Below are 26,721 nucleotides of genomic sequence, written 5' to 3' on the forward strand. Positions count from 1 at the left end.
CATGGTCCACACAGAGGTCATCAGACTGGAATTGATCTTTCTATAAAGTGAGGTAAAAAGTGACATGGAAGTCCTCCTTGTTTTTAGGCTTCTCCATTATTGTTGGCTCCATATAATAAAAGGGCAGCTGTTTGGTCTTCCCCTGAACCTGATGTATTTAAAAATGTAAAGAATGTACAGACTGCTTATTGCTAACCTGCTTACTGCTAGCTGTTTAGCTACAAATACCCTTCCTCCTTAGCTTCCAGGCAAAAGAGTCGCTTGTAGGAGGAAGGCAGGTAGAAATTGGGCGGGTGGAGGGGGTTGATATATGAATGTAGTTCTCTTTTTCTCCTCAGACAGGGTGTTGTCATTTTCTGCTTTGGAAAATAACTAAGTGGCACTCGGAAGTAAAGTCTGCCAGGGAAAGTGGTATGACTTAAGAATTTTAAGATACAATCTTTCTGTCTCCTCTGCATGACTTAATTCTTTTTATCTTCTTTCCTAAATATGTATTAAAAACAATATTGGGTTTTAATATGGTACTAAATAACCATGGCGAACAGCAGAAGGTAGCTGTTTGTCTGATTGGAACAAGTGACTTCTGACACAGAGCCTCAGCTCGAGCTGAGAGACCACCGAAGCAGTTGCTCTGCCCGTGTTTCTAGGGTGGTAAAGTCCTGAGGCTAACAAGGAGGCCAAGGCCACAACTATAAAAGGAGGCAATTGTTCTTGTTGGTTAGGACTCAGTTAACTTTATTTATTTTTTTAAAAGATTTTTATTTATTCATGAGAGACACAGAGAGGGGCAGAGGCACAGGCAGAGGGAGAAGCAGGCTCCATGCAGGGAGCCCCGATGTGGGACTTGATCCTGGGACTCCAGGATCGCGCCCTGGGCTGAAGCCGGCGCTAAACCGCTGAGCCACCCGGGCTGCCCGGACTCAGTTAACTTCAGCAGGGAAATGACAGCCTTGGATCCTTCTTTTACACTCAGGAAGATTTAAGCTATACCTTCCTTCCCCTCTGTCTTCTTTGGGGAGTCTATGCCTCACATACACTGGTGCCAAAGTGGGGAGAATCGGTTTCTTCACAACTCAGGCCAGATGGAAAGTATTTTCCTTTGCTTCTGCAAAATTGAAATAACCAGGATTTCTTCCTTGTGATGAGGCCTGAGTGCCGGCCACATGGGAAGCGTGTTCCAAAGGTAGGCACAAGGAGCCCTTTCGCCATCTCAGAATGTAATGCGGGAATTCCAAACAGAGGAAGGCCAGCCCAGAACTGGTCAGGACCATGAAGCAGTCCTATTGTTTCCTGTCTGTCGGGCTTGCCTGCCCTCTCTTACATCATATAGTCCAGACCTTTCCATTTCCTTGCCAACAGTAAAGGGACAGGCAGGGCTAGATAGGGAGAGCTAGGGGTATGTGTGTGTGTGTGTGGGGGGGTGTCACAGAAATCCCCAAAATGCAGACGGAAGTGGAAAGAAACCAGAGATAAGGGAACACTCCAGACCACCCCGCCCCAGGTGTCTGAGGAGGGAGTCTTATTTATGACAGTCTCTTGTGTCCAACAGAGAATAACCAGACCCTGAAAAGAAATAAGCCATTAAAGATGACATCGCTCATCCTTAATCAACGGTGCCACCAGTAGAGAAATTGGAAAGATTTAAGTTCCCTGCTTGGCCTTCAATAAAAGACTTACCTCAAAAGCCCTCAGTGTCCCAAGCACCCTGTTGGGCCCCCTCTTACCCCCGAGAGCTTCTTTCCCCCACTCATCTTTGCTTTATAAAAACTGTATGGCTTTACTCTCCTTTGTTGGAGAGATTTCATCCTCTGACTCCGTGGGCCGTGAACTCGCTCTCCTGTCACCTGGAATGCCCAGTCCTTCTCTCTGATGTACTCTCTAGTTTTACCTGCTTAGGATTCCAAGTTTCTGGTTCCCAGCCTCAAAGGATCGGTCCCTCTTCTCTGGGATCTCCTATCACCTGTGGTCTCTGTTTCAGCAGTCAGCCATTGACGCTCTTGCCTCTGGAATGCTCTTCTCTCTGCTCCTTGACCAGAGGCGGCTTCTCATTCTTCGAGTCTCAGCTGAACCAACACCTCCACAGAAGCCTCTCCTCACCTCCTCTGCGAATGCAAGAGCCTTTTCTGTATATTCAGAGTCTGGCAGGTCCCCAGCACCTGCACGGGTGGCTGCTCTGCCCTCTGTTTCTAGAATGATAAAATTTTCATCTTTGTAAGTTTGAAAAGGGGGGAAACATCCCCTCTTACTGTTTTCTTCAAATCCATACTGGGAGCTTCAGTCCGAAAGCCTGGAGTAGACGGTACCTGGCTTATAGTGAATAGTGAATATACACTGTGTTAGGTGGATATATTTTAAGTAGGATGTTATTGAACCTTTTATCCTAGTTATTTTTTTTAAAGATTTTATTTATTCATGAGCGATACAGAGAGAGAGAGAGCGAGAGAGAGAGAGAGCGAGAGAGAGAGAGAGGCAGAGACACAGGCAGAGGGAGAAGCAGGCTCCATGCAGGGAGCCCGATGTGGGACTCGATCCTGCGCCTCCAGGATCATGCCCTGGGCCAAAGGCAGGAGCTTAACCGCTGAGCCACCCAAGGATCCCCTATCCTAGTTATTTCTGTTTAAAAAAAAATAGTCATTATGTAGTTTAATATAGAAAATAAATATTATTTTGAAGTTGATTGTTTTAAAATACTTGAGATTTTTAAAGTTGAAGTTGAGAAAATTTGATTCTTAGCTTCCATTGCTAGACTTTTGGCAAATATGTAATTTCTGACTCAGTGCATCCAGATCCAAAGCTGATGCCATCCTATGTGACCTCATGGGGTTTGGTACAATAAACAGAGTGTGCCTAAAACCCTGTGAGTTCTTAAGAAGAAAATATATAAAAGAATAATCAGATTGTTCATTTCGAGTTCCTAGCATGAGGCCTTGTAGGTGTTCAAAATTTGTTAATTTAACACGAGAAAAGAGTCTGTGGACCAGCACATAGAAAGCAATAAAAAGATATTTTGTATATCTACAATTCTTTTTTTTTTAATTTTTTAAATTTATTTATGATAGTCACACACACAGAGAGAGAGAGGCAGAGACATAGACAGAGGGAGAAGCAGGCTCCATACACTGGGAGCCCGACGTGGGATTCGATCCCGGGTCTCCAGGATTGCGCCCTGGGCCAAAGGCAGGCACCGAACCGCTGCGCCACCCAGGGATCCCTATATCTACAATTCTTAATCATAATGCAGTGTATATCCAGGATTTATTTTCTTAAAAAAACCTTAAGGACTATGTAGTACAATGTTTCAAATGACAAGTTATGATTCATTAGGAAGATATATCAATTTAGTGGGTTGTGACCAACATTTTGAAGTCTTGGAACAAAATTGAAATATCAGATTCCATCATAAGTAATGAGGCTAAGTGTCCCTTGAAATTTTTGACTCAGATCTCTCTGTGTGTTTCCTGAGTCAAGATGTAAAATGTATTTCTTAGGTAGGTTGAGGTTTAAAAGTTTTTTTAAAGCCACCAATATAGTATAATTATACAGATTATAATTGAAATGGTGCCGTTCTCATTTTGCTTGATATAAGAAAAATAATTTGTATAGAATTCTAGTTTACCGCTAGCAGCAAGGAGAAAAATAAAAATCTATACTGGAAAAGCCATATAGGACCTCCCTGCCCTATCCTGAAGACTAATTATACATTTTTCTTAAAAGGAATGAAAATGTATGTTTTTCCATTCCCTGTGACAAGTCCTTTTCTTTCTTCAAAATATTCTTGCTTGCTCCTTAATATATGTACTTGAAGAAAGCTTCTTCACTGAACCTGCTTCAAAAAAGGCAACAGAGTTTTAAATTTGTTTTTAACATTTTATTATGAACATTTCAAAACTGCAGCAAGGTTGAAATAATATGTCCAGCATCTAGATTGTACCATTTTGTGTTATACTTTACCACATTTATCTATGAATCCATGTTATTTGTTTCTGCTTTTTGAAACAAATTGTAATTATCAGCACACTTCACCAGAGGTACTTGAGCATGTATATCAATCATTAGGTTCAATATTTAAAGGTTTTTCATTGGGTGTAAAATTTATATACAATAAAATGCACAAATGTTAAGAGTTTCAACAAATGCATTAACCTGCCTCAAACTCTTGTTTTTTTTCTTTTTTTTTTAAGATTTTATTTATTTATATATTTGAGGGAGATCACAGAGGGAGAGGGAGAAGCAGACCCTGCACTAAGCAGAGAACCCAAAGCAGGGCTTGATCCCAAGACCCTGAGCCAAAGGCAGATGCTTAACAACTGAGCCACCTAGGCACCCCCCTAACTCCTATTATATAGAGCATTACCCTCACACCAAAGGCCCCTCAGTACCTTTCCTTGTCAAATCTTCCCCCATTGTGCCACCCCCAAGGCAAATTTTTTCTACCACAGATTAATTTCACCTGTTTGAGAATTTCATATAGTATGTACTCTTGAATCTGGCTGCTTTTGCTCATCATCATGCTTTTGATTTTCACTTTATGCTGCTGCATGTGTCAGTAATTTGTTTATTGTAGAGTAGTATTTCATTGTATGAATGTAACACAGTGTGTATATTCTTTCCCCTTTTGTGAACATCTGGGCTGTCTCTAGCTATTATAAATAAAGCTACTATGAACATTATGGGGGGAACATTCTTAATAGAAGTATTTTTGTGAACATAAGTTTTCATTTCTTTTGGATAAATACCTAGGAGTGCAATTACTGAGTCATATGGTAAGTGTATTAAGATATACTATTTTTTTCTAAAGTGGTTGTGCTATTTTACATTCTCACTGGTGATAGAGTTTTGATTGCATGTGTGCACATTCCCTCGTGCTCAGGGTAGGTAATAGCTAATAGAAGGGTCATAGTACCTCATTCCTTTGAAACGTTCATCCCATTGTGCTCCTATGAGAACGTAGCTGTAGATGGTGAGCAAACTTGTAAAATAATGTGAGAGTCCTGAACTGCTCATACGTACACTGGAAAAAAGGATATTCCACCAACAGAGGGATGAAAAAGCATTGCCTTTGAGACAGAGAATAAAGGGACCCATGGAATGACCCTTGACTAGTAGCTGTTCTGATGTCCCAAAAGTTGTTTCATTGCTACTTATACAGAAAGTAAAGCCTAGCCCAGAGGAGAGAGTTGTTCCTTGGCAATATTCTAAACCAAGTTGCTAGCTATTCTCCTGGGGATAATTGCATATTTTTTTTCTTGTATTATAGGTTTATTATACAATTCTCAGGTACTTGGTTAGAATTGGTTTTTAATTTCTACTTCATATTCCTGTCAGTTTGTATGGTTTTCTTTTATTCTGTCAATGTGGTGAATTCCACTGACTAATTTTCAAATATTACCTACGTTTGCTTTCAAAGTTGTAATGTATTACTCTTTGTATGTGTTATTGTATTCAATATGCTACTATTCTGTTTTAGGGATTTTTTAAATTAAAAATATTTTTTTACTTTTTATTTTTTAATTTTTATTATATATGTATATTTTATTGAAGTTCGATTCGACAGCATGTAGTATAATTAAACATTTTTTTAAAGATTTTATTTATTTGAGAGAGTGAGCACAAGCAAAGGGAGCAACAGAAGGAGAAGCAGGCTTCCCTCTGAGTGGGGAGCTCAATGTGGGGTTCAGTCCCAGGACCCTGAGATCATGACCTGAACTGAAAGCAGACGTTTGACTGACTGAGCCACACAGGTGACCCAGTTTTAGGGATTTTTAAAACAATAGATTTATGAGAAAGATATAGATCTGTTATTTTCCTTATAGTTTTGATACTGAGTTTATTCTGGTGTCATAAAACAAGTTGAGAATTATTCTCTTTAAGAGTGTGTAAGAGGGATGTTATTTCTTTGTTGATTTAGAAGAAATTGCTAGTGAAGGATGTGGCCTTGAGATTTCTTTTGGGGAAGGTCTTTAAATATGGGTTCATTTTCTTTAATAGGTATAGAGCTATTTAGATTTTATTTATTTTCATAAGATTTTATTTTTGAGTTATCTCGATGCTCAGTGTGGGGTTCGAACTTACAACCCACATGCTCTACCAACTGAGGCAGCCAGGCCCCTATTTAGATTTTATTTTTGTGTTAGTTTTAATAAATTGATCTTTCCCTAAATTTTTCTCATTCATTTAAATTTTCAAGTTTATTGTCATATGATTGTTAATATCTTCTTATTGTTTTTAATATCTATAGTATGATTTGTAATGATGTTGTCTTTTATTTTTATGAGTTTTTGCTTTGCTCTTTTTTATGCTTTGTTCTATATTTCTTAGTTAAAAGGTAAGAAAGATTCTATACACATTGTTTGTGACATGATTTGTGCATTTAACAATATATTCTGGAGATGATTTCATAGCAGTATTTGAGAGATTTTCCTTTTTTTCTTTTTTACTTCTACATAGGACTTCATAATATGGCTGTTCATGCAATTAGTCCCCTATAAATGGATGTTTGGTTTGTTTCCAGTCTTTCTGTTGTAACAGTTCTGAAGGGAATAACTTAGTATATATGTATTTTTAAAATTTGTGTTTTGGTTATGATCTCATTTACATCTATGATTTAAAAAGCAAAACAAACAAAGAAAAAACCCACAAAATCAAGCTCATAGAGAACAGATTAGTGGTTGCCAGTGGCAGAGTTTAGGGGGTGAGCAAAATGGATAAAGGGAATCAAAAGGTACAAATTTCTAGTAATAGGATAAATAAGTCATGGCAATGTAATTTACAGCATGGCAACTATAGTTAATAATACTATATTGCATATATGAAAGTTGCTAAGAGTAAGTCATATCACAAGAAAAAAATTTTGTAACTATGAATGATGATGAATGTTAACTAGACTTATTGTGATCATTTCACAATATACAAATATGGAATCATTATGTTGTATACCTGAAACTAGTATAATGTATGTCAATTATACCTCAATAGAGAAAATGAGTGGGAAATATCAGAGAGGGAGATAGAACATGAGGGACCCTAACTTTGGGAAACGAACTGGGGGTGGTAGAAAGGGAGGTGGGTGGGGCTGGGGGTGACTGGGTGACGGGCACTGAGGGGGGCACTTGATGGGATGAGCACTGGGTGTTATGCTATATGTTGGCAAATTGAACTCCAATAAAAAATAAATAAATAAAAAATAAAATAAAATGAAAGTTTTTATCATGAAAAAAAAATAATACCTCAATAAAAAAATACATTAAAGAAATTTTTCTGGTGTTATCTTTGGGGTAAATTCTTAGAAATAGGATTTCTTAAAAATGGAGAAGTTGGGCAACCCTGATGGCCCAGTGGTTTAGCACTGCCTTCCGCCCAGGGCATGATCCTGGGGTCGCAGAATCGAGTCCCATGTCGGGCTCCCTGTATGGAGCCTGCTTCTCCCTCTGCCTGTGTCTCTGCCTCTCTCTCTCTGTGTCTGTCATGAATAAATAAATAAAATCTTTAAAAATGGAGAAGTAATAGGTACAGATTAAAAGCAAATAAGAGGGGATCCCTGAGTGGCTCAGCGGTTTAGCACTGCCTTCAGCCCAGGGCGTGATCCAGGAGTCTCGGGATCGAGTCCCACGTCGGGCTCCCTGCATGGAGCCTGCTTCTCCCTCTGCGTGTCTCTGCCTCTCTCTCTCTCTCTCTCTCTATCATAAATAAATACAATCTTTAAAAAATAATAAAAGAAAGATGTAACAAATATGATACATGATTTTTAAACTTTTATTTTATTTTAAAGATTTTCATTTATTTATTCATGAGAGACACAGAGAGAGAGAGAGAGAGAGAGGCAGAGACACAGGCAGAGGGAGAAGCAGGCTCCACGCAGGGAGCCCGACGTGGGACTCGATCCCGGGACTCCAGGATCACGCCCTGGGCTGAAGGCAGTGCTAAACCGCTGAGCCACCCAGGCGTCCTGATTGTTTTTTTGTTTTTGTTTTTTTACTTTTAAAAAACACTTTATTTATTTATTTAAGAGAGAGAGTGAGCATGAGCAAGCTAGGGGGAACAGAGAGAAGCAGAGACAGAAGTGGACTCCCTACTTAGCAGGGAGCCAGAGGCGGGACTGATCCCAGGACCTTGAGATCACCACCTGAGCTGAAGGCAGACACTTAACCCACTGAGCCACCCAGGTGCCCCACAATAGATGATTCTTGATTGATTCCTGCTATGAAAAAATAAGCTATATGTAACATTTTGAAGACATGGATAAATTTAAATATAGAATGGGTATGAGATGAAATTAGTTTTTTTTTTTTATGTTGTGGTAATGCCATTGTATCTAGATAGGAGAATGTCTTTTTTTTTAGATGTGTAAAGTATTTTGGCATGAAATGTCATGGTGTGACATTTACTTTGAAACAGCTCAACCATAATAATAAAAAATATGGATAGATAGATAAAGCTAATATGACAAAATGTAAATGTTAACAATGTTTGAATCTAAGTAGTGGATTTATAGGTGTTCATTTTATGATTTTTTTCCTACCTTTGTATATGCTTGAAAATTTCATAATAAATAGTTAAAAAATAAAAAATTGTAGGGGCACCTGGGTGGCTCAGTTAGTTGAGCATCCAACTCTTGATTTTGGCTCAGGTCATGGTCTCATGAGCCACGAGATCAAGCCCTGCACTGGGCTCTGTGCTTGGTGGGGAGTCTGCTTGTAGATTCTCTCCCTCTGCCCCTTCCCCTACTCACACATGTGCACATGCACCCTCTCTCTCTCAAATAAATAAATCTTTAAAAAACTATATAAAATTTTTATCTTTCTTATGAATTATTATTTATATTCTTATGTTGTGACTTTCCTTATCCATAATAGGAATTTTTTCTGGGACATCTGGGTGGCTCAGCGGTTGAGTGCCTGCCTGCCTTCGGCTCAGGGCATGATCCTGGAGTCCCTGGATCAAGCCCCACGTTGGGCTCCCTGTGTGGAGCCTGCTTCTCCCTCTGCCTGTGTCTCTGCCTCTCTCTCTCTCTCTGTGTCTCTCATGAATAAATAATTTAAAAAAAATTTTTTTCTTAAAAGTTTGTTTTGGGAACACCTGGATGGCTCAATGGTTGAGTGTCTGCCTTCGGCTCAGGGTGTGATCCCAGAGTCCCACATCAGTATCTCCACAGGGAGCCTGCTTCTTCTGCCTATGTCTCTGCCTCTGTCTCTCTGTGTCTCTCATGAATAAATAAATAAAATCTTTTTTTTTTAAAGTGTGTTTTGTCTGATATCAATGTAATTATCTCATAATACTAATATACTATCCTGGAATACTAGTGTAATTTCTTTGGGTTTATATTTGCTTGGGGGTCAGTTCAGAGGCTGCAACTAGAGAGGAACCATGTAAGGAGAGCTCTAAAGAGCTCTGTAAAGATGCTGTCTAGGGGTGGCTGGCTGGCTCAGTCAGAAGAGCATGTGACTCTTGATCTTGGGGTTGTGAGTTTGAGCCTCACTAAAAAAATGTAAATAAACTTTAAGAAAAAAAGATGTTGTCTGCGCATGTGGCTGTACATTGTGGCTTTCATCCTCTAGCAGAAGGCTGGGCTGGTCTCCAAAAATGCTTTGAAATCATCCTTAATTGTTGCTGGGAACTTTCATGCCTCTAACATTTGTCCTCAGAAGACTGGGACTGCTGGGGTGTCCTCTGTTTCTGAAGAATGTATTCTTGGAGCTAATACCTCTGCTGACCTTGAAGACACTGGTTGTGTCTTAAGTTTTGGTGATGGTATTGTTCGAATATCTGGGCTGAGGAATGCTCAAGCAGAAGAAATGGTAGGTTTTTCTTCCAAGCTTGAAGTGTATGTGTCTGAACTTGGAAGCAGATATGTTGGTGGTGTTGCATTTGGAAATGAATACTAAGGAAGGAGACACTGTGAAGAGGACGGGAGCCATTATGGATGTTTTAGTTGGCAAGAAGCTCTTAGGTCGTGTAGTAGGTGCCATTGGTGATTCCAAGGATCATAGGCAAGTTGGCCTGAAAGTGCTTAGGATCACTCTCCCAATCTCTGTGCAGGAACCAATGGAGACTGGCATTAAGGCTGTGGATAGCTTGGTGCCAATTGGTCCTGGTCAACATGAGCTAGTTATTGGTGGCTAGCGGACTGGTAAAACATCAGTGATTGACATAATCATTAACCAGATATGTTTCAGTGATGGATCTGATGAAAGGAAGAAGCTATATTATATCTACATTGCTGTTGGTCAAAAGAGATCCACTGTTGGCCAGCTGTGAAGAGACTTACAGATGCAAATGCCACGAAGTGCCCCATCGTGGTTTCAACTACTGCTACTGATGCTGCCCCACATCGGTACCTGAATCTTTATTCTGGCTCTTCTATAGGAGAATATTTTTAAAATATTTGTTTATTTATTCATGAGAGATGCAGAGAAATGCAGAGGCACAGGCAGAGGGAGAAGCAGGCTCCCTGTGGGAGCCCGATGTGGGACTCGATCCTAGGACCCCCGGGATCGTGCCCGGAGCCAAAGGCAGACGCTCAACCACTGAGCCACCCCCGTGTCCCTATAGGAGAATATCTTAAGGATAATGGCACACATGCTCCAGTCACCTATGGTGAGTTATCTGTTTAAACAGCCTGTTGCTTATTGTCACGTCTCTGCGCTCATGAAGACTATCTGGTGATAGGTTGTACTTACACTCCCATTTGTTGGAGAGAGCAGCCAAAATGAATGATTCTATGGTAGTGGCTCCTTGACTGCTTGACCAGTCACAGAAACACAGCTGGTGATGTGTCTGCTTATGGTCCAGTTTGTCCAGCCCTGATGGACAAATCTTCTTGGAAACCGAAATGTTCTACAAAATTATCTGCCTTACCATTAATGTTGGTTTATCTGTGTCCTGTATCAGATTTGGTGCCCAAACCAGGGCCATGAAACTGGTGGCAGGTACCACAAAGCTGGAATTGGCTCTTAAACATGAGGTTGCTGCTTTTGCCTGATGCAGTTCTGACCTCCATGCCTCCACTTAACAACCCTTGAGTCGTGACGTGCATCTGAGTGTCTGAAGCAAGAACAGTGTGCTCCTGTGGCTCCTGAGGAACAAGTGGCTCTTTGCTGGTGTAAGGCAGCATCTTGATAAACTGGAGCGGTTTCTATTTTATTTATTTATTTATTGGCTGGAGTATTTAAAAGCAGATTTTAAAAGGCATGGTATTTTATCCCGACTACTTCATTATGCCTTAAAAGACAAAAAAAAAAAAAAAAAAAAAAAAAAAAAAAAATTCTTCTATTACCACAAAGTAATTTTTATATTTATCAAAGTGAAATAAAAATCTCTTAGGTTATAGAACAAACCATTCAAATTTCCCTATCATCTCAAAAATGTCTTTCTTTTTAAATTTATTTATTTATTCATGAGAGATACAGAGAGAGAGAGAGGCAGAGACACAGGCAGAGGGAGAAGCAGGCTCCATGCAGGGAGCCCGACATGGGACTTGATCCCAGGTCTCCAGGATCACGCCCTGGGCCAAAGGCAGGCGCTAAACTGCTGAACCACCCAGGGATCCCCTCAAAAATGTCCTTTTATAATTATTATTTTTTCCAGCCAGGATCCAAACAAGGTCCACATTTAGTTCTTACAGTTTCATTTGCAGAAGTGGTCCATTTCCTCCTCCCTCATTTGATTTACTTCCTTTTTTTTTTTTTTTTGTAATATATTTTATTTAAATTCAATTTGCCAACAGATAGTGTAACACCCAGTATTCATCTCATCACATGTGATTTACTTCTTGAAAAAACTGGGTCTGTAGTCCTGTACAATGTTCAGTTGCATCTTTATGTTGCTTTATTTGCTTTCCCACCCCCTGAATTACCTGCAGTTAGAAGTTAGATCTAAAGACTTGATTAAATTCTATTTTAGATTCTTGATTAGAATATACTACAGGTAATGTTATAGGCTTCATATTATTTCATCATCTCAAGAACCACATAGGGTCAGATGTGTGGGTAACCAGCTGCAGAGCTTATTTGAGAACCGAATCTCATAGTCCTCAGCACATTGGGGATAGGTGAGGTCCTGAGTCTGTGGTCTTGAGTGAGCGCACGGACTCTTTTTTTTTTTTTTTTTAAGATTTTATTTATTTATTCATGAGAGACACACAGAGAGAGGCAGAGACATAGGCAGAGGAAGAAGCAGGCCCCTGCAGGGAGCCTGATGTGGGATGTGATCCCAAAGACAGAAGCTCAACCACTGAGCCACCTAGGTACTCCCCAAAGTTAATCATTCCCATAGCTAATCTGCTAGCTCTCTTAATAAAAGTTGGATGAGACAAAGCCTCCAGGTCCGAGTCTAAGTGTTCTCGGTCCCCCTGCTCCCACAGATTAAAATTCAGTGAGACTGAGTTTTCTTCATATTGTTGTCTCCAACTACCCTGGCTCCATGGCACAGATGGCTTCACTTTAACTAGTGCTTCAGTTGTTTATGTAGTGACAGTCTGATTCCTTCACTGTAAAGTTTTCCAGCAATCTTTCACTTAATGATTTTGGTATCCATTGATGAACACTCTGATTCACTTAAAAAATAATTATGGGTTGCAAGATGGTGATTTTTCAATCCAATCATTCCTTCATTTATTAGCTAGAATTCTTGCGTATAGAAGAACTTCCTTACATCCATGAGGATTATTTGGTTATCCTAAAATACTGTTCATACCAGGAAGGCAGGACAGGTCTTTAATTATTTCCTTTTAATTATCCAATTTTACAGTAATGTGTTAGTTACCTAGCAACCTCCGTGATGTCCATAGAGTCTTTCTCTCTCTTTTTCCTTTTTTTTTTCCTTTTTGAATAGCACTCTGAATTCACGGATTTACACATTCAATGTGTTTTTCTCAGTTGCAGTTGTTGACATTCAAATTATTCTATTTTGGGTACAAGTGGGAAACTTTTGAGGCTTCTGTGTTTGTTTGATATGACAATATTAGCTTTTGATAGCTTCTTTGTTTTCTGGCACAATACGATATCCCAAGCTCAGCTGGTATATTTCTTGGAATTGACTGTTTGTCTGGAAAATCCCGAGTCCTTTTAGTGTGAAATGGTGTTTTGAGACCACAAAATGGGATTCTTGTTTCTACTGAATTATTGTTACTTCTTGGCCTTTTCAGTGGAAGGACCTAGAAAATAAGTATAAAAAATTTTAAAGTACAAGTTTATACTGATTTTTTAAAGATTTTATTTATTTGTTCATGAGAGACACACAGAGAGACAGAGACAGAGGGAGAAGCAGGCTCCATGCAGGGAGCCCGATGTGGGACTCGATCCTGGGACTCCAAAAGCACGGCCCAAGGCAGATGCCCAACCGCTGAGCCACCCAGACGTCCCTATACTGATGTTTATAACTGTAATTTAAAATTACAAGTTTTTTTTAAGATTTTATTTACTCATTTGAGAGAGAGTATGAATGGAAGGAAGACGGAGAGAGAATCTGAAGCAGACTCCACACTGAGCACAGAGCCCAATGTGGGGCTCAATTCCACAAGCAGGAGATCATGACCTCAGCCAAAACCAAGAGCTGGACGCTTAATTGACTGAGCCACCCAGGCGTCCTGCTTTTGTTTTTGTTTTAAGATTTATTTATTTATTTATTTATTTATTTATTTATTTGAGAGACAGAGAAAGAGAGAGAGCATGCAACGAGGAGGGGCACAATGAGTGAGAGAGAAATAATCTTAAGCAGACCCTCCACTGAACATGGAACCCTACTCTGGGCTCGATCCCAGGTCCCCGAGATCATAAACTGAGCCAAAATCAGGAGCTGGGCTCTCAACTGACTGAGCCATCCAGACCCCTCACAAGGCTTTTTTCCTTTTTCTAAATTGACACTTTATGCTGAACATTAGGTCCCTAACAGCTTTAACATAAGTTTCTCAGTAGTAGTATATTAAAATATGGATATATTGGTTTCCAAATAATAATATAATTGTTGCTATTAACAATAAAACTACTAAATGACACTAGATAACTTAAGATTAGTTGCCTTTTTAATTCATTTGCCCTAAGAATATATCCCATTCAGAACTGTTAAGTCAAAATATTTTGTTCAAAGTTCAGTTGGAATAATTCTTTTTCTCCATTGTCACCAAACTGATACACCAGTAGGTTCATTTGCTTCAGTTTGTTTTCAAATTCTAGGTATTGGGTTTTATTTTCTTTTTATATTTAGTTTTGTGTTTTTGCTTCCTACCTCCTTCTTGAAATACTTCTTTTGGGGGAAGCCTGGGTGGCTCAGCAGTTGAGCATCTGCCTTCTGCCTAGGGCATGATCCTGGAGTCCCAGGATTGAGTCCCACATCAGGCTCTCTGCGTGGAGCCTGCTTCTCCCTCTGCCTGTGTCTCTGTCTCTGTGTCTTTCATGAATAAATAAATAAAATCTTTAAAAACAAAAAAGAAATACTTCTTTTAGGACAATACTTTTTCTTGGGTTTTTAAATTTTATTTATTTATTTATTTATTTATTTGGCCTCGCTGGGGCTTCTATTCAGTTTCCTTTCCTGGTTCCTCCTCCCCTCCTGCTGTAAACTTTGGAGTGTACTACTCTCTACTTAAGTTCACTTCCTAGTGAACACATCTTGTCTCATGGTTTTGTTTTGTCTTTTTTTTAAGAAATTAAAAAAATATTTATTCATGAGAGACAGAGAGAGAGAGAGAGGCAGAGACATAGGTAGAAGAAGAAGCAGGCCCCAAACAGGGATCCTGATGTGGGATTCAACTCCAGGATTACGCCCTGAGCCAAAGGGAGACGCTTAATCACGAGATCCATCCAGGCATCCCTGTTTCATGGTTTTAACCCCATTTGTTTTCTTACCACTCTCAAATTTATATCTCCTGCCTGGAATTCTTCCCTGAAATGCAGATTTAGATATCCAAGTTTTCATCTACTATCTGTACTTGGGTATCTAATAGGTAGTTTAAATATCACATGTCCAAAAATGAACTCTTGATTTCCATCCAACTGTTCCTCTTGGCAGCCTCCTGTATTTCAGTAAATGACATATTTCAGTATCGTGTCGCTCAGCCCAAATACCTAGAAGTCATCCTGACTCTTCTCTCTTATATTCCATAACTGTTCCATCAGTATATCCTGTCAGCTTCTATCCTTGGAATATATTAAGGATCCAATCAATTCTCCATTCCTCACCATCTCCACTGCCACCACCGCCCCCAACTAAGGTGCTATAAATTCACCAGGATTATTATAAAACTTTCATAACAGGTCTTCCTGTTTCCACCCATGCTTCTCCTTCACGAACTATTCTCAACTTGGCAGTCACAGCGAGCTGTTAAAAGTCATTCCTGTGTTCAAAACTCTCCAATATATTCCTTCAAAAATAATCTGGACTTGGGTACCAAAACATCTTTTTAACTTGTTTCATTTGTACCATTCCTTCAAATAAAGTAATTTAGTACTGCTCCCCCCCCCCCCCCCCGAATATCTGGGTTTAAGGAAAATGGATGGAAATAGGTGCAAAAGGGCTGGTCATTTATTGCTATTTATTAAAAGTGGGTGATAATGACATTAAATTATACTCTTCTCTTTATTTCTGTATATATTTGATAAATAACATATGGTAGCCATTAGCCATGTGTGACTATTGAGCACTTGAAATGTACTAGTCTGAATTTGGTTGTCCTGTGAGTATAAAATACACACTGAATTTTAAAGACTTAGCACAAAAAAAAAAAAAAAAGGAAAATAACTCATGAGTATTTTCCTATATTAATTACAGGTTGAGATGATAATATTTTGGATATATTGAGTTAAATAAAATATATTATTAGAATTAATTTTACTTGTTTCTTTTTACTTTTTAAAATATGGCTACTAGAGGGGCACCTGGCTAGTTCAGTTGGTTAAGCGTCTGCCTTCAGCTCAGGTAATGACCCAGGGTCCTGGGATTGAGTCTTGTATCAGGCTCCCTGCTGAGCCGGGAGCCTGCTTCACCCTCTCCCTTTGTCCCTCCCCCTGCTTGTGCTTGCTTTCTTTCTCTCTCTTTCTCGCAAAAATTAATAAATAAATAAATCTTTAAAATATGGCTAGTAGAAAATTTAAAATTACATTTGTGGCTCATGTCATCTTTCCATTGGATCCATAAAAAGGTCTCTTATGATCTGGGTCCTATTTTCTCTTTGATCTCATCTCTGCTTTTTTCCCTTTCCCTTGCTTGCATGACTCCACCCATATTGGTCTCTTTGCTAAGAACAAGCAAAATACACTTCTGCCTCAGGACCTTTGCACTTGCTAATCTGGCTGCCTGGAGTGCTCTTTCTCAGTGTCTGTGTGGCACACTCTCTTGTTTTTTTTTCAGGATTCTGCTCAAGTCACCTAAGTTTTCAGCAATACTTATTTGATCTATATAAAACCTTATCCCCTTCTTTCTATTCCTCTTAATCTTCCTTCTTTTTTCTTTGCAATACTTATCATTACATACTTTTTGAGTTTTGTTCATTTGTGTTCCTATATCCTGAGAATCCAGAATAATGCTTATACAGCATTGATATTTGGTAGCATTTTCCAGAAGGAATGTCTATAGATTGTGCAAATAATCATGTCAAGTTTTATACTGATTTCTGTAATTCTGCAAAAATAAGGTTCAGGTTTCCTAAATGTATGAAGAGTAAAAATTATTAGAGTAAAATAAACTTTAATTATAGCTACAAGAAATTACCTGCATAAGAAAACAGATACTTTATAAAATAATATAAGATGGCTGTTCCTTTCAAAAGAATTAAGGTAAAATAAATAACCTTATACTAATTAGTTTTTTTTTAATTTGGACATAAAATATATTAGTTTCAATTTGGTTATTAGTTTTAATTTGGACATAAAATATTATATTAGTTTTAGGTGTACAACATAGTGATTGGATAATTTTACACATTATTAAATGCTTACCACTCTAAGTGTACTTACTATCCATCACCATGCAACATTATTGTAACGTTATTGATATATTTTTCATCCCCATGACTCTTTATCTTATTTTTTAATTTTAATTTTTTTTTTTTAAGAGAGGGGTTGAGGGGCAAAGGGAAGGGGAGAGAAAGAATTTTAAGCAAGCTCCATGTCCTGCATGAAGCTCCACTCGGGACTCAATCTCACAACCTTGAGATCGTGACCTGAGCCGAGATCCAGTTGGATGCTTAACTAACTGAGCCGCTCAGGTCCCCTGATTTATTTATTTTATAACTGGAAGTTTGTACCTCTTAATCCCCTTTACCTATTTTGCCCATCCCCAACCCTCTCCCCTCTGTCAATCGCCAGTTTGTTCTCAGAGCTAATACTAATCAATTTCTCTATATTTGTGTAATTAGTAACAGAAATTTAAAAAATACTTATGATGAATTCAATAAAGTAAATAAAATACAGATCAAAACTTACCAAAGTGTTGGAAATGGTTTTTATCCAAAAGATATCCCATTTCTCAAAAGAATTTTCCATTTTACCCAAAAGATATCCCATTTCTCAAAGGAATTTTCCAAATTCTCTTATTAGTCTGGAATTTTTACTGTATAAATGGTAATCCAGTAAACTAGGTCATGCCAAGGAGCTTAAACATTTTTGGGGGTACACAGAAATTTTGTGGTGCTAGTAATTATAACAAAACTTGATCTGTTTATAAAATAACTTGACCACAGTCATTGTTCTTTATTTCAAGCTAAAATTACAAAGCAGGGAAAGGAACCAAAAAAGGAAAAATGCAGAAGGACTATTTTTAGCCTATTGTCTTTATCTTAAAATGTAAGATGACTAAGTGTAGTAATGAAAAAATTTAAAAGCAAGGAGATTTTTTCCTTATCTGAATATATTTGCTTCTCTATTTTAATTTCATATAGTCCTGTTCACAGCATCCCTTTAACTATAACTGAAAAACTGAAATGATACCAACAAGGTATATGACTATTTGGAAAATGAAAATTTCATAGGCAAAACTGGCATATCAGGACTAGCACTCTGTTGAAAGACCTTTCACTAAGTCTTTAAAAGTATACCCTTAGTGATTTTTTGGAACATTATTTTATCCTTGTTTAACAAACTTCTACTAAATGTATATTGTGTGTCAACACTGCACCAACTCCCCAAGGTTACAAAACTATATTTTCATCATGGCTATCCTTCACTGAAAACTGAAAGTCAAGTAAGTGCTTTACAGAGAGTATTTTAGTTAATTCTCATGGAGAGGGTGGTGGTTAATTTTATTACTCTCAATATACAAATTGGGAAACGGAGGCTTTCCAAAGAGTTCTGCTTTCAAAGAGCTAGAGAGATAACAAGAATGGATATAATATGAAGTGCTGGCTGCTGCTGTAGGCAGTACAGAAGGATTGCCTGGGGCGGGGTGGGGTGGTGGTGGCAATGAGGAAGGCCTTCCAGAGAACAGGATGCTTGTTCTAAATCGGAAAGGCAAGGAGGAGCATGCATGGTGAAGAGTGCAAAATATTTAGTGTATTGAAAGACACTGAAATCTGAAATGATTGGAGCATTAGTGAAAACTTTTCTAATAAGCCTTTGATTTATTCATCACATACCACACATTTGGTATTTCCTTAAACAAAGATCTGGCTTGGACAATGAGGGATCATCTGAGTCGGATGAAGGTCTGGGAGTGTTGGTCTGGTTTGCTAGGATTAGCATATTGGTGAGAACTCCACGTCCTAGGCTTGGGCTTTACCTTTGCAGGTCTCTCGGGGCAGAGTCCACTCTGAATAGCAGAGTGATTAAGAGAAGAAACTCTGTGCCAGACTGCCCGGGCTGAAATCTCAGTTCTGCCACTTCTTATCATCAGATGTGACCTCGGATAAATTATCTAATATTTTATTTTTATTTTTTTAAAAAGGATTTTATTGGGACGCTCAGTGGCTCAGTGGTTGAGTGTAATAAATAAGTAAAATCTTTAAAAAAGAAGAAGGAACATTTAAAAAAATAAATAAAAATAAAAAGGATTTTATTTATTTATTCATGGGAGACACACGGAGAGAGGCAGAGATACAGCCAGAGGGAGAAGCAGGCTCTCCAGTGTGGGACTCATCTCAGGACCCCAGGATCACGACCCCAGCCAAAGGCAGATGCTCAACCACTGAGCCACCCAGGTACCCTAGTTATCTAACATTTTAGTGCCTTGGTATCTTCATGCAGAAAATGAAAACAACAACAATAAAACCTACTTCATCATAGGATTGTCATAAGGATAAAAGGAGTTAATACATATAAAGGTCTGAGAACAGTGCCCGGCACATAGAAAGCTCTACGTAAGTATTATACTAGTATTACTTGAGACAGGTATTTAAACAGAAATGCTGGTTTGTTCCTTTATTTTTTTTTAAAAGATTTTATTTATTTATTTGAGAAAGTGACAGAGCAAGCATGAAGAAGGTGGGGGGTGGATGGGCAGAAGGAGAGGGAGAAGCAGACTCCCCTCTGAGCAGGGAGCTGATGCGGGGCTTGATCCCAGGATCCTGGAATCATGACCAGAGCCAAAGGCAGATACTTAACCACCTGAGCCACCCAGGAGCCCCTAGTTTGTTCCTTTAGAATAAACTTTGTTCCTATCTAATGATGCTTGAGTTTCCTAGCTTCTACCTTTTCAGTGTTAAGATACTTGAGAAGCTAAATTTTTTTTAAAGATTTTATTTATTTATGAAAGACACACACACACAGAGGCAGAGACATGGGCAGAGGGAGAAGCAGGCCCCATGCAGGGAGCCCGATACAGGACTTGATCCCCGGACTCCAGGATCACGCCCTGGGCTGAAGGCAGGTGCTAAACTGCTGAGCTACCCAGGGATCCCCGAGAAGCTAAATTTTGAATCAGAAAGTTGTTTAGTGGGGACTGGCATAAAGTATTTATCCTCAGCACTGGTAAAGGCCAGTGAAGCATTGGATTTCTTCTCCCAGAATCATTGTCTTACTGCTGTGTTTCAGTCCGCCCAGCGAGATGCAGCTAGTGGGTTCAGAGTGGAATGGAAATAGAACTTGGAAGGAATCCCAGAAGTGCTAGATGTTAAGTGGGATCTTTTTGATTTTTTTAAAAGTAATCTCTATACCCACGTGGGGTTTGAACTCACAACCTGGAGATCAAGAGTCACATGCTCTACCAACTGAGCCACCCAGGTGCCCCAAACCAGGATCTTTTTGTTAAGACATCCTCGGTGACCTGTTTGAGGCATTCCTCCCTATTTTACTACTTCCTCTGGTTGGAATGTGACTAGGCTTTCCCTAACTTGGAAAGACTTTGTAATAGTCAAGGAATTATAGGATATGATCAATGTCCCATATGGACTAGAGAGAGGGAAGGCTTTACTATAGAACTTAGAACCTTCAGCTAAGTAGAAGAGACTCAGGAACTTGGACCTCTGAGAGACATGTTTCTCACGTTTGGTTTGGAAGTGATGCTGCTATAGGCCATCAGAGACTCATGATATGTCAGGATGAAAAAAGTGTACTGTTCAGGTACCAAATAACCATGTCAGTATGAAGTCTTCCAAAATGCAGGCCATAAAATGCTGAAAGTGAAGGTACTCTACACCCAAATAATATTCCAATATGTTCATATTGATGGGGGCTTGTCAGGAGGCTGTTTTCCAATTGCCTCCTTCCAGAATGAAGGTGAAGTTATAGGCACCCTGGAGTTCTTCTTCTTCTTTTTTTTTAAAGTAGACTCTACATCCAGTGTGGATCCCAACATGGGGCTTGAACTTACAACCTTAATATGAAAACCTGAGCTGAGATTAATAGTTGGACACTTAATGAATTAAACCACCCAGGCACCTCATGGAGTGTTTTTTTTTTTTTTAAGAGCTTATTTATTTGAGAGAGAGAGAGAGAGCATGCATGTGAGTGGGGGAGGGGCAGGCAGAAAGATAATTTCAAGCTGACTCCCTGCCAAGCGCAGAGCTCTACTCGGAGCTTGATCTCACGACGTTGAGATCAAGGCTCGACCCTGAAACCAAGAGTCAGACTTTCAACCCAATAAGCCACCCAGGCACCCCTGGAATTCTTCATTAGTAAAGACCCCTTGCTCTAGAAGCTGGTTCAGAAGATCAGAGGTCAGTGAGATCCAATAACTCATGGGTAGACCAGTCTTAGACTTCTCCTGTGGCCATAGATACAAAGCTCACCTTCTTTTGTTCTCATGAAGAACACTGGGGCTACCTGTGAGATTTTAAAGGATTTTACTGTCATCTAGAGGGGAGAGACGAGTTATACAGTTTAAGTGCTAAGTTCTGTGATAGAAGGTTCTGGGAAAGGACAGTCTTTGGGAAGTGGGGGAATCAAAGATTTCATAGAAGATGAGATGCTTGTCCTGAATTTTAAAGGTGAGGAATTTGCATAGCAGACAAGGGAGGATATTGGTAGGTGTTCTGGAAATACAGCCATTTTAAGCACTAAGACCCGCAAACCTAAAATTATCTGAATATTCATGAAGAGTTTTCATACTATTAGCTATTTCAGTGTTTTTAAAGGGCCTAATACAGTACGGCTGGGAAATAAAATTCCTTCCTTTCCAGAGCTGGGGAAATTTGATCTGAGTTTTGGGGACAGGGGTTTGATAGCTGCGTATGTCCAGGAGGAGGGCTGATGCTGTGTAAGCCATTTTGTGATAATGAAGGCCAAGGGCCCAGCAGAGATGTCAGCCATGACGTCATTTAGCTGCTGAATCAGCTAGATTTTGTTTAAGCCATTTGAGTTTTCTATTATTTTTAGTAAAATGCATTCTTATCTCTAGAGAATTCAGTTCCATATGTGCTTAAAGAAAGAGACTCTAAAATATAGACTTGGCTGAGTAGAGGAGTTAGGATAGCAGGCAGTGAGGACCTAGGCTGGTGGTAATAGTAGGAAGGTTGGTCAAATTATTATTGACTATGTTCTGGGACCATGAATATGTAACAGTAACAAGGAGAAATGTTTGGGCAAATCTCAGATTTTTGATGTGTGTTGGCTGCTTGTTACTGTTGAAAATAAGAGGATTGAAAAGATATACAATCAACATAATGTAAATATAGTTTTATTAATATCAAGTAAAATAGAGTTTAAACCAAAAACAACACTGGAAATGGACTTACTTCATATTGACGTGTAGTTAATGCACCAGGAATATGTAACAAGTATAACAACTCCAATTCTAAACTTATATTGCCTAATACAGGCTTAGGATTCAAAATGTATAAAACAAAAAGTAAAGGAAGTGATTTGATAAAAGCAGAAGGGGCACATTATAGATTAGGCTGCTTACAACTGAACCCAGCAATCAATCTTAGCATTATGAAGAGAGACAAGCAAACCTTATATGTATATTCCAGATGGAAGTATCCACACCACCTATGAGGTATTCTTGCCAAAAATTTGGACCTCAATCTGAGCAAGGATTAGATACTTCATAGGAAAGGTAAGAGTACGAGGAATAGATCAAGTATAACCAAAGGATGACGATCAGGGACACTTAAGAATGTGGAAAATTCTATAGGAAAACAGGCCTAATGTTCTCATTTAAAGTGGGGAGTGGGGTGGGGAAGGATAAACCTATAGATTAAAATAGATTGAGGACACTGTCTTAGCCTGGGTTCTCTTGGAAGTGCAAATATTTTATGTGACAGTGTGGATCCAGAGATACAGGAAGTAAAATAGAGAAGGAAAAAGTCAGTGTAAGGACAGGTTATGGATCAGGAAACTGCTCACTCCTGTGGGATCCACATAAAATGCATCTCCACTCCTGTGGAGCCATATGAAATGCATCTCAGAAACATCTGTAGGGGAGAAAGAGGGACATATTTATTGGCTCACATTCCCCATTGGTTAAACTTTGCCCTCAGGGCATTAACATGCACTTCTGCATTTTTTGTGCGTGGATGAAGAGCAAACAGTTTCCAGCACGATGAACAGAGAACCCCAGGAACAGGGAGAGAAAGGCATGAAGGGTGGGTGGAGGTCTGTCCAGGTTGTACTTGTGTGAAGCAGGCTGAAGGCCCCCTGGCCAGTGCAGCAAGGTCTAAAATAACCAGATCACAGCGGTTTAGTGCCGCCTGCAGCCCAGGGCGTGATCCTGGAGACCCGGGATCGAGTCCCACATCGGGCTCCCTACATGGAGCCTGCTTCTCTCTCTGCTTGTGTCTCTGCCTCTCTGTCTCTGTCTCTCTGTCTGTCTGTCTGTCTCTCTCTCTCTCTCTGTATCTCATGAATAAATAAATAAAATCTTAAAAAAAAAAAACAAGATCTGAAATGGTACATGAGAGGTCCATGTATCAAAGTGTAATGTGTGGACCTTATTTGGATTCTGATTGTAACCAATTATGAACCAACATATTTGAGACAATTGAGGAAATTTAACACTGGATATTTTTAAATAAGTATATTTATTTTTTAGAGGTACATACTTAAGTATTATAAAAAACACAATTATTAAATATTAATGGAAAAAACTGATATAACTACAAGGGGAAATTGCCAGAATCATCAGAATGAAAGCTTTTAACATTTTTCTTTCAACAACTGCTGTATCAGACAATCAGTAACACAGACAATCTGAACAAATAATAAGCTTATTTTAATGGACATATAAAAATACTTCCCAAACAACTGAAGAACATGTATTCTTCTCAAGCACATGTTGAACATATCCATAAACTGGCCACATACTAAGCTATAATACATATCTCAACACATTTCAAATAGTAGGAATCATTCAGACCACATTCTCTGACTACAGTGCAATTAAATCAGTAACAAAAGGTAAGTTTAAAAAAACATATATTTGGAAAATATCAAAACATCTACATGGGTCATACATAAAAAAATCATAATGGAAAGTACAAGTCAAAAATGTATGATAATAGAAGTATTAGATAGCAAAACTTGTGAGATACAGATGAAACAATGACTATTATTATTTTTTAAACAGGAGCAGATGTGAGTATCTATCTTCTTTTATTTTTTATGATTATTTATTTGAGAGAGAGTGCACACCTGCAAGCAGTGGGGGAAGAGGCAGAGGGAGAGGAAGTTGACTCAGTGCTGCATGTGGAGCCCAACATGGGACTCGATCCCATGACTCTGAGATCACAACCGTGAACAGAAACCAAGAGTTGGACACTTAACTGACTATGGCACCTATGCATGCCCAGATGAAACAATAATTAGATGGAAACTTGTAGCCTTCAGTGTATATATTGGACAAGAATCAATGCTGAAACCTATTTAGCTAAGCATTCAATGTAAGAGGTAAGAGAACAACAGAAAATCCCAAAGAAAATAAAAGAGAAGTTCCATTTCTGGTAATATGGCAGGTTAGTTAGGCTATTTGGGCCAATCTTCCTGCTGAAAACAACAAAGTGTTAGCTAAAATATATATATTTTTAAATTAAACCGTCTTCTTAAAAGCATTAAACAGTTATCAGGTTATAGAGTATTATCATCATAACATTATTTTCCTGTATCATATTATGAAAAATTTCAAACACACAGAAACTTTATAATACAATAAATACCTGTATACTAACGAATTAGATTCAATGGTAGTTGAGCCATTGAAAGTAAATTGCTTGACATTATGAGACCTGACCCTAAACACATTTCAGTATGCATTTCCTGAGAATTAGAACTTTCTTTTTTTTTTTTTTTAAAGATTTTATTTATTTTTTCATGAGAGACAGAGAGAGAGAGGCAGAGACATAGGCAGAGAGAGAAGCAGGCCCCATGCAGGGAGCCCGACGTGGGATTAGACACAGGAACGCCAGCATCAGGCCCTGGGCCAAAGGCAGGCGCTAAACCGCTGAGCCACCCAGGCATCCCAGAACATTCTTCTATACAACCACAGTACTATTATAAGAGCTCAGACAATAGTAATTCCTAATATTATATGATATCAAAATCAAAGCTTTGTGGTACTTTGACTACCATACATTAATTAGTACTTGTTTTGAAGCTGCAATAATATAGGGGAATTTTGGTAAAGTGCAGACAAATAGACCATGATACATAATAAGGAGTCTATAATGAGATTCATACATATTTGGACACTTGATATATCAGTAGAAACAGGAAAGTTTTCAATAAATGATGCTAGGACAGTTGGATATTAGAACTGAAATACATATATTAGGTCCTTAACTTTATACCATAAACAAAAGTCAGTTCTAGCTAAATTAACATTCTAAATATAGCCTTTTAGAAAATAATATAGATGCAGATTACAGAAACAAATTGCAGAAAACAGAATATATAGTATATTTATTTATGACCTTTGGTAGTAAATGATTTTTGAAAGAGGACAGAAAAAGCACAAACCATAAACAAAAAATTTGACATTGAATAATTTGTGTTAATTTTGTGCTGCCACCTGGAGAAGATATTTATAGCATAAACAAAAAATTATTATACAATATATGTAAAGAACTCCTATAAATCAATGAAAGAAATACACAAAATGGGTAAATTTATGACCAGGCATTTTGCAAGAGAGGAAAATAGAGATGCTTAATAAAAATGAAGAGATGTTCAGTGTCATTAATTGTTAGGGAGATACAATTAAAACAACAATGTTGGCAAGAACGAAAAGTGGAAAATTTCAAATGTTGGTTACAATATGTTTTATACTGCTGCTGGGAGCACACTTTGGAAAACAATTCAACCTTGTATAGAAAGGAGGACACTCACATATCATTAAGACTGAGCAATTCTACACCTCTATACATACCATAGAAGAATTTCCAACCCACCAGAAGATGCATTAGAAATAAAAATTCTCGGGGATCCCTGGGTGGCTCAGTAGTTTAGCGCTTGCCTTTGGCCCAGGGTGCGATCCTGGAATCCCGGAATCGAGTCCCACGTCGGGCTCCCGGCATGGAGCCTGCTTCTCCCTCTGCCTGTGTCTCTGCCTCTCTCTCTCTTTCTATGTCTATCGTAAATAAATAAATAAATAAATCTTAAAAAAAAAAACGACAACAACAGAGAAATAAAAATTCTCAGAGCACCTACGTGCTTCAGTCAGTTAAGCATCTGCCTTTGGCTCAGGTCATGATCCCAGAGTTATTGAATGAGCGCCACATAGGGACTCCTGGCTCAGCAGAGAGCCTGCTACTCCCTCTCCCTCTGCCTGCTGCTCTGCCTACTTGTGCTCTCCTTTAAAAAAAAAAAAAAAAAAAGAAAGAAGAAAGAAAGAAAGAAAGAAAGAGAGAAAGAAAGAAAGAAAGAAAGAAAGAAAGAAAGAAATTAAATTTCTCTGTACCACCCTAGACCTAAAATCAGAAGCTCTGAGGATGGGGCCAACAATCCATTTTATAAGCTCTCCAGGTGACATTAACATACATTAAATTTCAGGAACAGTTGTTCCAGAGAAACTTGTTTAAAGTCATAATTTATTTTACAGCTGTATTGAGGTATAATTATATATCATAAAATTGTTTTAAGCATACCCTAGAAAAACACTTGTATGACGAAAGATGTACATTGGACATTCAGTAACAATGTATAGAATAACAAAAAACTGGAAACAACCTAATATCCATTATAGTAGAATGGATAAGTAAATTTTACATAATGGCTGTGGTCACTCATACATACAGTTGATCAAAAGAAAGAAAAACAGGGCGCCTGGGTGGCAAGTTGGTTGAACTTCCGATTGCATTTTGGCTCAGGTTGTGATCTTGTGGTTCTGGGATCAAGTCCTGCCTCTGGTTCTGCGTGCTCAGTGCAG

The 26,721-nt window shown here is 38.7% G+C and overlaps 1 pseudogene; it reads left to right on the forward strand.

Annotated features, from left to right (window-relative positions):
* Positions 1-6,700: 6,700 nt before the first annotated feature.
* On the forward strand, positions 6,701-20,031 carry LOC100682545 (annotated as a pseudogene).
* The last annotated feature ends 6,690 nt before the right edge of the window (positions 20,032-26,721 follow it).

Source organism: Canis lupus, chromosome 14, assembly GCF_011100685.1.
Source record: "Canis lupus familiaris isolate Mischka breed German Shepherd chromosome 14, alternate assembly UU_Cfam_GSD_1.0, whole genome shotgun sequence".
Taxonomy (NCBI): Eukaryota; Metazoa; Chordata; class Mammalia; order Carnivora; family Canidae; genus Canis; species Canis lupus.